Genomic DNA, 11,912 nt, shown 5'->3' with positions numbered 1-11,912 from the left:
AATCATCTGATCCGAAGTCAGACGCCTTATCCATGAGGCCACATCGCCATGTGAAAGACTCAATTTTTTAAGTGAGGCCTTGATAAGACTAAGAATTGAACGGCTCCCAACAAGCAGGGACGCCCAACGTGGGGCTTCAACCCACGACCCTGAGTTTTGTCAGCAAAACAGGGTATGTAATGTCTGCTGTAGCCGCACAACCCCAGGAATGATAGCATCTCCTGGACGGTGGGAGGCCGTGGGATGGAGTTTCTATGTTCAGGCGACATGGCGAGGCCACTAGGGATCAGCACACGTTCCAGAAAAGTGACCTGTTGGCGACAGATTGCAGTTTCTTTCTTGACACCTTGAACCCTTTCTCCCCTAACCACAACAACACTTTCTTTGTTCCGTCTTTTGCTGCAATCAACAAATCATCGACATATTGCAACAACAATGTGCCATCCGGCATTTGGCATGGTTCGAGGAGTTCTTTGAGGACCTGATCGAACAATCCCGGCAAATTTTTGAATCCCTGCGGCATGCGAGTGTATTGTAATTTCATCCCTTTGTAAGTGAATGAAAACACGTGCCGCACTGACGGGGAAAGCGGGAGGCAGAAGAAGGCATTAGCCAAATCAATCACGGTGAAGCTGGGACGCCCAACGTGGGGCTTGAACCCACAACCCTGAGATTAAGAGTCTCATGCTCTACCAACTGAGCTAACCAGGCTTCTTCTATTGGGAATTGTTTCATTCTTTCACTTTTTTTTTAACAGGTTTGGTTCACGAAAACCAGCAGACACGTTTTAAATCTAGCCTCTGAAACACATTCGTTGATAAGACTAAACATTTAAAGGTTCCCAACAAGTGGCAGCTGTCCAATGTTGTCTCTAGTTGGAAACCCCAGCCCAAGTTGGAAACCCTAATTGGGAGCCCTTGCCCCAGTTGGAATTACTAGTTTGAAACCCTACCCGGAGTTGGAACCCTAGTTGGAAACCCTAGCCCTAGTTGGAAACGCTGGCCGTAGTGTATAACAGAGAAAGCATTTTTTCTTTTGGTTTTTGTCCCTTTGTTGCACTGAAAACGGATATTGGGGGGGAGTCAGCACAACTGTTGGGTTCACAACATTTTTCTGAAAAGAATCTCACAGAGGCAGGATATCTCCTTTTTGGCGAACGATCATCTTCAGATGGGCTCAATCCCAGACACAACGAGTGTGGTTGGGATCTGCGCCCTTCCTTCAGTTTGGTCGTGCCTTTTATTGAGGAACAAACAAAGGGGCAAGTGTACATGTACATGAATGCATAGCTTCTTTAGACGGGAAGGACATTCCACAATTACATCTCATGACCACCGCGCAACAGCGAGACTATTAGGACAGAAGCGGTATGGTCGTCCCATGACTTTAGCTAGACAAAAGACGTAGTCTTGGTGCTCATGGGATAGATACCTCTGTTGGAGTTCTCATGACTTCTACTTAAATAAGACGTTTGTCTGCTTCAGCCATCCCATGACAACCTCATGATATGTACATGGATAGCTAACTATGGGCCCATTGTATAGCGCGGCTCGTAACTCCACACATGAGCTCCTTAGCCAGCCATCTGCTCCCAAGACATTATCACGAGGCCAAACTATCACATGTTGCGGAGAATCTTGCACACATAAGTAGATACATAGAATCCAATGATAAAAAGTATATTTTTTCCAACAACAACAAAAAAAGAAATCAGAAACCAAAACCCTTTCTGACAGTATACAAGAGTTTGTTCAGACTCAAATAAAGTCATTAATTTCATATGAATTATATTAAATTGACCATGAAGGGACTTCAACCCTCAAGCTTCAGATCCAAACTCAGACGCCTTATCCATTAGGCCACATAGCCATATGAAAGACTGTACCAAGTGAAACATGGCAACGACTTCTGACGACTGGAGCCTGCCAAGTGAAGTTCACAATTGTTACTGACATAAATGGCCTGTAGATTATTCAATTTACCGTAAAAGAGAATTGTAATGCAATTGACATATTACCTTGTTAGTGCAAGTGGTCGTGCATCAGTCTTAAAATCTGAAGGTTGTGAGCTCGACCCTCACACGGGGCGCTGTTTTCTATAGTCCACAGTAAAATCATTGTCAATTTCAGAAGATACTAGGTTGCTCAGAATAGAATAAAGTTTTCTGTTTGTGAAGTTGAACGTAATTCTCATTATTGGAATAAATTACTCTTTTTGACCAGCAGGGGGGTTTGTGTGCACATGAAGCCTCGAGAAATGAACCTATTTGCAAACCGTTTGGTGGGAAAGCCTCAAATCCCAAGTGTGCCAGTTTCTTCACTAAAGAGATGAGAGTTCTTTGTTACAGATGTTTACTGTGATCTTAATTTGTTGACATGACAGCCACACCGTAGAACTGGTGACAACACAAAGATATACTTAGATTTCCAAAACATACACTTGAATTAAAAAAAGGAAAAGGAAAACATACACTTTGGCCTGCCAGTGAACAACTAGGTACTTTACTGTTTTAACTTAGAAGCTTCGTGATGACACATCCGAGGTCGGCCGTTTAGTATTGTGATGTTGCATCACGTCATCTTCCCGCTTCTTTCCCGGAAACAGGAAGTGCCCTCGAAGTCTAACTTACCCCCAGTGTCTATCACAATTTAATATCAACAAGACAGTGCTACAAACTATATACAAATAACAAGGAACAAAAATAAATTCACACAAAACTAGAAGCTTCGCCAGAGTCGCAACAGCTCCGCCCAGCGGCGAAAGACACAACTGCTTCGACTTCGGCAGTTACACCAACGAAGCCTCATGTGTCCATCACTACTCAAAAGCGTTCAGTGTGTCACAGCACTGTAGACCTAAACTCCGTGTGCGTACTACTGCGCAAAAGTTTTGTTTTAAACAGAAAGAACGCAATCCCCCACTAGCAGAAATTATGCCGTCGAGATTCCCACATTTGGGGAATTCACAGGGGTCAGTATGTGTCATTAGCATCAGTCGATATATGTAACCGTAACTTGAATTGGTCGTCTCTTTATTTAAGTCGTTGCCTCAGACTGATTTCTGGTTATCGCTTCTCGGCCTTTTGGCTAAGATCAAGTGTAGTATCTGTTCTTATCAGGTTAATTTCTAATACACACCCTATCTGGAGACCACATATTACATACAATTTTGGAATTGGGAGATGGAAAAGGGGCTTGCCCCGTCTACTCCACGCATCGACCTGATATTGCAGTACCTCCAGACACGGTGCACCCCCTCTCCTGGTCAAATCGATAGTTCAATATGAAAGAATACCATTTCAATCTGTTCGCTTCATTCTTACAGGGTTAGGCAGTCAATTATGACTTGATGGGGTCTGATCTAAATGTAAGACGTTTCGGCTTGAGAGGCAGCAAGAATTTAGATAACCGTTCTAAAATATAATTAAATGTGTTTCTTTGCTTGAGATTTTCCTATCATTGTTTCAAGAATTTTCATTACAATTCTTATTCTCAAAATTTCAAAGAAAATGTCATTTTCTAAACTTGTTCAGAATAAAAATATATTATTCAGTGGTAATGTCGGAGGTTTTCAATAAATACAAATTCGTAGTTCTAGGGTTCTCAGGTTAAAAGAGGCAATGCCTGATGGGCATGTTTTTGCAGATACTATGTTATTCTACACCATTCACTTTATTATTGTGTGAAGGCCCATTCGTGGTCTTCGCCTTCACACGCAATTTCTCCAGAAATTGCATTTTCTAGTTGTGTGAAGGCGATGGCCTTCACACATGTTATTCTACACCATTCTCTATTATTATTATTATTGTGTGAAGGCGATGGCCTTGTGTTATTCTACACCATTCACTTTATTATTATTGTGTGAAGGCGATGGCCTTCACACATGTTATTCTACACCATTCACTTTATTATTCAAAGTCAAAGTCAAAGTCTGCTTTATTGTCAATTACTTCACATGCCAAGACACACAAAGAAATCGAAATTATGTTCCCACTATCCCACGGTGACAAGACATAGTACACAATATACATACAAGTAAACAACACAAACAAATAAAAACAAGAATGCACAAACAGTGAATAAATAATTATACAATTATTAATTAATTATTAACAATAATTATAATAATAATAATTATTATTATTGTGTGAAGGCGATGGCTTTCACACAATAATAATACCGTTTTTTTCCGTGTATAGTGCGCCCCCATGTATAATACGCACCCTAACAATGGCATGCTGATGCTGGAAAAAAGCCTGTACCCATGTATAATACGCACCCAATTTTTATGATTTTTTTTTAAATTATTTTTCTTTTTTTTTTTTAAGTCCCAATGATCGTCACACACGCAGGGAGGCAATGGGTCCCATTTTTATAGTCTTTGGTATGGTCTTAACTAGGCTGGATGCAATTTTTTTTGTTGGCGTTGATTTCTCCGACTGCCCCTAAACGCACCACCGCGCTCCGTGCGCGCATGTGAAAAAGGCGTGCGGACGTGAAAAAGGCGGCTCTGTATGGGAGAGACGTTGAAGAGGAATAAAAACACCCTTGGAAACCAAAACTTGCCCCTCGTCGTGACTCGGAGCCGCAACAAATGTTTCGGATTTGTGTAGGGTACATTGTGACAGACAGCAAACGAGCAGGTGATCGAGCAAGCGTCTGATACGAGAGCATTGCGGTCGTATGGAGCGTGTTTGAAGTGAACAGCAGAGACGAAAGGAACAAGGCAAAGTGTTGTGAAATAAAATATTACCTGTAATACGCATTTAGTTATTTGCTGATTGAAACTGCTAATTAAACTGTGAATTGAAACTAATAGGTGGAGAACTGAACTCTCGCTCTTTATATAGCTGACGTGTCTTGCGCAACCGTTCTGCGCATCTGTAATGGCGGCCTCCGTATGACGTCCGGTCCGCGATGGAGATTAAAAAACAAACAATATTTGACAATAACACACCATCAAGGATTGCACCATGGCATCAAACGATGTGTCGTCAATTATGAATTTTACTAAGTGTGTTGGGCAGGATGGCTGAATGCGATGCGCGATTGACAACAAACAAGAAGAAAGGTGATTTCAAGTTTTATTTCGAGGGAGATTTGTCATGTCTCGTCCCCAGTTTTGCTATGTGTCTAGGTTGCCATAGTTTCTGTTCGCGTCGCCCCTCTCTTCCTGTGTCACCTCAATCGATGTAACGTGTTTTGTATTTAAGTCCTGTCTGCCCCTCGCTCACCGTCGGATCATTGCACGTGTTACTGTCATGATGTGGTGTCTGTTCCTGTCTTTGGTAATGTCACCCTGTCTTTTTGTTCCACGACTTTGTCGGTCAGTCCTGTTGTTGGTTTTGTTGTTTTGTTGTACCATGACTTTCTTAAAAAAAAAAAAAAAAAAAAAAAAAATTGAAAAAAATAAAAAAATGTTGTACCCATGTATAATGCGCACCCCGGATTTTAGGACAATAAATTAGTTACATTTTGCGCACTATACACGGAAAAAAACGGTAATAAAGTAAATGGTGTAGAATAACATACAATAATAATAATCACAATAATAGAGAATGGTGTAGAATAACATATGTGTGATGGCCATCGCCTTCACACAATAAAGTGAATGGAGTAGAATAACATATGTGTGAAGGCCATCGCCTTCACACAATAAAGTGAATGGAGTAGAATAACATATGTGTGAAGGCCATCACCTTCACACAATAGTAATAATAAAGTGAATGGTGTAGAATAACATATGTGTGAAGGCCATCGCCTTCACACAACTACAATTTGCAATTCCTGAAGAAGTTGCGTGTGAAGGTGAAGAAGATGAATAAATACTTGGGAAATGCTGCAGAATGATGTTGAAACGAGTTGAATCGGTTGAAAATGTCGAAATTAGAAGTGAAAAACCGAATTTTGGAGAATTTGGTTGAACTTCAAATTTGAAATTTAATTGAATTTTTGGTATGTGGGAAGTTGTAGAATAGGTAGGCAAAAGATGAAGAGTTGAAAGTTGGAATGAGTTTAATTGGTAGAGAAATGTAGAAAAACGAAATTTTGGAGAATTTGGTTGAATTTCAAATTTGAAATTTTCGGTAAGTGGGAAGTTGTGGAATGGGTAGGCAAAAGATGAACAGCTGAAAGTTGTAATGGGTTGAAAAATGTAGAAATTAGAGTCGAAAAACAAAATTGTAGAGAATTTGGTTGAATTTCAAATTTAAAAATTTATATAGAGCAAATGTTAAATCTCCATAGAGAATGAATGGGAATTTTAAAAAAAAAGCAATTGCGCCAAAATATTTTGAAATTTGGAACAAAACGAAACGGCTTCAGGAGGTTCACTTTTAGGGTTAAAATGTTGAAACGGGTTTAATCGCAAAAGTTAGCGCAAATGTAGCTATTTAGGGCACTTCGTGTTGAAATAAGGTCACTTCCGGTTTGTTTTGGGTCACTTCCGGTTTAATATAGGGCACTTCCGGTTTAGCTGAGGTCTCTTCCGGTTAATTTTGGGTCACTTCTGGTGACTGGTGACTTCTGGCTATCGCCTTCACACAACAAATGGTGCTCCATTTGCAAGCTTTAAATGAGATATTGTAGATGTGTCGACGACTCGCGCAACACCATCCCGAGAATGTTTCTAATATTTTCGAGCTTATTATTACGTGGGGAAATAGTACAAAATGTTGGCATAATTCGGCAATTTGATGCACTTCAATTCATCGCCTCTGCAAAGCAATCTCACAATATGAAACAGGGTGAGGTTTTTTTGGGGGGGAGAAAAATCTTTTTCTTTTTTATATCACAACTCAATGTGGTGAGCAGATGTCCGCCATTTTTATTACAGTTTTTGTGCACACCTGTATTAAATTGCCTTTGTGACATTGAAAGTGTTTTTACGTCTGTCAACTGCAATCCAATGAAGTATTGGCAAACCGTTTGCTTCTGACAAATCCTCAAAATGTCATTTGAACGTCAAATTGGGGGGCCATTTGACTGCGTTTACCGTGCAGTGTGCTGGCCACTGTATTTGTCAAGATCTGTCACCATTTTTTTTCCTTGTTTTCAAGTCATCGTTTCGGTTTGTGTTTGTATGCTCGCCCCTCCCCTCTTGTCTCTGCTCACAATCTATGTAATCGCCGTCACCTGCCTCTCGTTACCTCTCATGTATTTAAGTCCCTCCTGTGTCACGTCTCGTCCACTATGTGTCTCTGTTGTCATGGTTTCTGTCTGTGTGCTCGCCCCTCCCTCCCCTCCCGTGTGCCCATGATTAGTTGGATTATCCTCACCTGCCTCTTGTTACCTGTCGCCTATATAAGTCCTGTCTGCCTCTCGTGCCCCTTCGCATCATTGTGTTGTTGTCTTGATGTCTTTTGGTTCCTGTTATCTTAATGTCTTCATGTCCTTTGTTTCGCGTCCCTGTCGATTAGTCCTTTTGTTATTTCATTCAGTCATGTCAGTTTGCCCAGTCTATTAGTTTTTTTTGCTGAATAAACCAAGCTGGTCCAAGCTGCATTTGGTCGCCCTGCTCCATCCGATCCTTGACAGTCTGCCTGCGTGTCACTCCCTGTTGGATTGTTCTCGTCTCTCGTCTTCTTGTTTCTAGTCTTGGTCTGGTCTGTTCTGGTCTTGTCCCTAGTCGAGCCTCTCGTCCAGGCGTGTCCAAACTTTTTGCAACGAGGGCCAGATTTAATAAAGTGAAGGGGCCCGGGGGCCAATAGTTTTTTCAGACATTTTTGAACTCATTTAATTTCATGCAAATACCCACTGTTGTTAAACAAATTTCATTGTCACAATTGTCTTTATTTTTCAAATGACAAAATAACCAAATATAAGCCATTCAGGCAGATGTGAACAACTCTAAAAACACAAATTCTGCCTTTCATTCATATCTGAAGAGTCAGATAACATTGAACAAACTGTTTAAAATTATTTTTGCCTCATGAACATTTTAAACAGGAGTTATAAGTAATGCAAATTTGTCTGTTATTATTAAAACTTAAAACAAGTGAGTTTTGCTCTTGTCATTTACTATATCTTTCAGAAAGTAATAGTTTGTGTCATGTCTACAGGTTTATAACATCAACAGTATTAACATGGCCACTTCGTAATATTTAATTTTTATTTAATTTTGACTCACAGCCCCGTGTGAAGAATTGCTGTGATGCCATTTCAGCTTGGAGCTGCTTCACTTTATCAGCGCGGTTACTCCCTGTTAGCTTGTCGTATGTGTCAGCATGTTTAGTCTATGAGTGTCTCTTTAGGTTGAAATCCTTAAACAAGGCAACCGTCTCTCCCACCCGAAATTAGACAAACACAATTGCCTTGATTTTCAGCGAAGAAGTATTGTATTTCCCATTTCTCTTGAACGCGACGTTCCTCAATGTCAACTGTCCTCGTTTTCTTTGCAGTCACCATGGCGGAAATGAGCGGTGAGGGGTGGCGCTGCCACCCTTTGGTAATAGGAGGAATTACAGGTTCAAGTTTCATTTTTTTATTTTTTTTTTAATTCAGTTTGACAGTGCAGGCGGTCCATAAATACATTATAAGACCGAAGCTGCGGGCCATATGAAATCTGATCGGGGGCCGGATTTGGCCCGCGGGCCGAACGCAGAAAGACTTGTGGTTATTGTAGTTCTTCTTTACTTTGTCTTCTTCTTCCAGTAGCTTGTTTATCAGTCAAGTTTATTTGTATAGTCATCCTATTGCGCTGCCATGTGGTTGCAGTGTGAATTGGATTGTCTTTTACTGACTCGTAACTACGACTACTACTACTAATAATAAAACTGTGAGAGACAAGAAATTAAATAAAGGAATATAAATGTATGAAATTGAGTCTAGACTTCCCTGCTGAAGCTGCTGCCACCGTTACCCAACCCAGAAGAAACAGTACAAAATAGATGGAGCCAAACACCGGTTGTTATTTGAACATTTTTTATTCTGCAAAAAAAAAAAAGAAGCAAGGAACGGACTTGCTCTTGGTGGGGGAACATCGAGACATGACATTCTGCAGCCACGTCATTCTACTACCAGCATTAATGCACACCACGATGTGCCAGAAACTGCACAAACATCTTTCAAGAGCCCTAACAAAATACAATCAAATATAACAAAAACCACAAACTATGTACAATAAAAAGCACCCATAGCGAGGTAGGCTTGTCCCTTTGATCTTCTTAGTTCACTTTGTGGAGCTTCTCCAGAATCCTCCAGAGGTCTTTCAGCATCACCCCGGTGCGGCCCTCAAAGTCATAATCCTGCAGGATGCGACTCCACTTGCCTTTGCCATGACGGCGGACGCCCTGCAACAGCCTAAGATCCAGCTCGTGCGTCCATTTCTACAATATAGAAATCAGTACGTTTGGAAAAAGACCACCACGTATCCTCCCTCCCTTGCTCGCTCCAACTAAACCGTTGAGTCCTGCGCCGAAGAATACAGCCAATAAACAGAATTAACTGCTGGAGAACAGTCTTCTGCCAGAGGCGGAGGTGCTTTTTGCCGAGCGAACCTTACGTTTCGGTCTTGGGGGCAAGTAGAAAAAAAACGTTGGAGGTGGTCCAAAATGCTTGACGGGCGAGACATTTAGCTTCCTCAATATTTGAGATGTAACAAAAGCTCTGCTCTGATTAGGATAGCTATTTGTATTCATGTGAATGCAATAAGAGCTTTGCTAGGCTGTCATGACAATTTGGTGCGTATTGAAAGCATTTGCAGTCCATACTCAACTTCAGCGAGAGTGGTGTCTTGTAAGGCCTCCACGTTTTGCTTATCCGCATCAGTCGACAAGTCAGTGGACAATAACTCTGTGGGTGACATTTGTGCTCATGGAAGAGAATTCCAAATAGCAATAAACAAAGGCTCAGTGACACAACTCACTGCCATTGGAGGGACACTCGCAGCTTCTTGCTAACTTGGAGATTTGCTTCTGTCCTACAAAAGTGTGAAAGGCAACATTTTACAAAGTGACGCGGCGTGTCAAGTAGAGTTCCAATTGAGCCTCTGAGAGCGATTCAAGTGGGATAACTTGGGGGGTTATTTTGCAAAAGAATGATTTAAGATTTATGACTGCAATCAAATGTAGCGGTTTTAGTATCTGGATGATTTATCTGGCAATGATGACTTATTCTGGATGACAGTTGGTTTTGTAGAAACTGTCAGTCGACACGAGCGGATCATTTCTTACTTTGTCTCGAGTCTCGCGTGGTCCACCTTCTCCAAGAGAGACTTGTCTTCAGTGGCCACGGCGTCTATGGCATCCGTACTGCGGGAACACTGGATCTTCTTGACGGCTTGCTGAGAGATAGACAATCAAAATCAGCTCTCCTCATATTACATACCTTTCCAAAGCATTACCCTCGTGAGAAAAAAGCCTGCGGTGGGCGTGCCAACATTGGCAAGGAACTCGGTCGGATTCTTGGCCAGGTAGGCGTCCAGGAAGGTCTGAACCACCTCCAGCAGTCAATCGAAACTGAACACGGTGAGGTAAGGGTGGTAGGTGTCCATCTGCGCCACAATGTTGGAGAGTTTGGCTGCCACTTTTGGCGGGTATTCGACGTGCTCGTCGAACCACCGGAGGGCACCGGACGCCTGCGTTCTTTGGCCTTTCTCCAAGCACAAGGCCACAGCCTGACAAAGACACCAAAATGTCACGTGAAATTGCATAATCCAAACTGTCTGGAGTCGTAATGGTGTGCCGCTAACTGATAAGACATCTTTAAATGCTTTGGTGACCTGCATACCTGTTTTAGCTTTCAAAACTTGTACATAGGCACATTTCGAGAAAATATCGATCATGGTCGGTAAATATTTACTGTAATTTTCGGAGTATAAATCGCCTTTTTTTTTTCATAGTTTGGGTGGGGGGGCGACTTATACTCAGGAGCGACTTATATATGTTTTTTTTTCCCAAAAAAAAAAAGTGAAACCGCGATAAACGAACCGCAATGTAGCAAGGGATTATTGTAATTTGAATTTCAAGTAACGATAGCAGCGCGACGTCGCGTCAGCAGCAGCTCGTCGAGTCAATCTTTGTCCTTTGTGTAAACAACCGTCACGCTGCTGACGCAGCGTCGCGCTGCCTCGTCGTTATTCCACAGATCTACTATATAACTATATTGTAGCGTTAACAAACGGCTCTTTATTTAACAAAACAAACTTACAGGCGTGTGGCGGCGTGGACCCATCCACCGTCCTCGGACAGTCACCCGGCTGAGCGCCGGCCCTCGACTTCCATCCACGGAGGTGAAGGAGAGCTCCGTCGAGTGACGCGCCGTTGTTCACATAAAGGACAAAGATCGACTCGTCCTGGGACGGTGGATGGGGGGGGGGAACAATGCTTTTACGCACGCCCGGTCCTACTCTACCGAGCTGTCTTTCACCTCCGTGGATGGAAGTCGAGGGCCGGCGCTCAGCCAGGTGGCTGTCCGAGGACGGTGGATGGGGGTCGGTCATGGCTTTTACGCACGCCCGGTCCTATTCTATGGAGCTCTCTTCCACTTCCGTGGCTTGAAGTCCACGCCGCAACACGCCTGTAAGTTTGTTTTGTTAAATAAAGAGCCCTTTACCAAACCCACGTCTTTCCTTGAACTTTGTTGATGCTACAATATAGTTATATAGTAGATCTGTGGAATAACTATGAGGCTGACGTCAGGGCGCACGGGCGGCGATGTTGACAAAGGACGAGGAATTTGATCGATGGATTTACCGTTTTTTTCCGTCTATAGTGCGCCCCCATGTATAGTACGCACCCTAAAAATGGCATGCTGATGCTGGAAAAAAAGCTTGTACCCACGTATAATACGCACCCAATTTTTATGAATTTTTTAAAAAAAAAAAATAATTTTTTTTTAAGTCCCAATGATCGTCACACACGCAGGGAGGCAATGGGTCCCATTTTTATATTCTTTGGTATTGTCTTAACTAGG

General features: G+C 42.1%; 1 protein-coding gene and 2 non-coding genes across 8 annotated transcripts in view; 1 reads left to right on the top strand and 2 right to left on the bottom strand.

Annotated features, from left to right (window-relative positions):
- Positions 1–638: 638 nt before the first annotated feature.
- trnak-cuu (transfer RNA lysine (anticodon CUU)) lies at positions 639–711 on the bottom strand. The gene has a single exon. It is a non-coding gene; the product is annotated as a tRNA-Lys (tRNA).
- A 2,355-nt stretch (positions 712–3,066) lies between these two features.
- On the top strand, positions 3,067–3,257 carry LOC133147053 (U2 spliceosomal RNA). Its single transcript, XR_009711500.1, has one exon. It is a non-coding gene; the product is annotated as a U2 spliceosomal RNA (small nuclear RNA).
- Positions 3,258–9,141: 5,884 nt separating this feature from the next.
- Positions 9,142–11,912, bottom strand: part of LOC133147034 (uncharacterized) — a 127,337-nt gene continuing 124,566 nt past the window's right edge. For 5 of the 6 annotated variants that reach the window (XR_009711486.1, XM_061271155.1, XM_061271157.1 and 2 more), the window contains 4 exons: positions 10,342–10,614; positions 10,172–10,281; positions 9,865–9,918; positions 9,142–9,791 (listed from right to left, as the gene is read on the bottom strand). The gene's annotated coding sequence lies outside the window, so the exon portion shown is untranslated. The remainder of the gene's footprint in view (positions 9,792–9,864; positions 9,919–10,171; positions 10,282–10,341; positions 10,615–11,912) is intronic. The other variant, XM_061271159.1, reaches the window with a different exon arrangement.

Source organism: Syngnathus typhle, unplaced genomic scaffold, assembly GCF_033458585.1.
Source record: "Syngnathus typhle isolate RoL2023-S1 ecotype Sweden unplaced genomic scaffold, RoL_Styp_1.0 HiC_scaffold_27, whole genome shotgun sequence".
Lineage (NCBI taxonomy): Eukaryota > Metazoa > Chordata > Actinopteri > Syngnathiformes > Syngnathidae > Syngnathus > Syngnathus typhle.
Note: the sequence above shows the minus strand (reverse complement) of the source record. Positions and strands in the feature narration are given on the sequence as shown.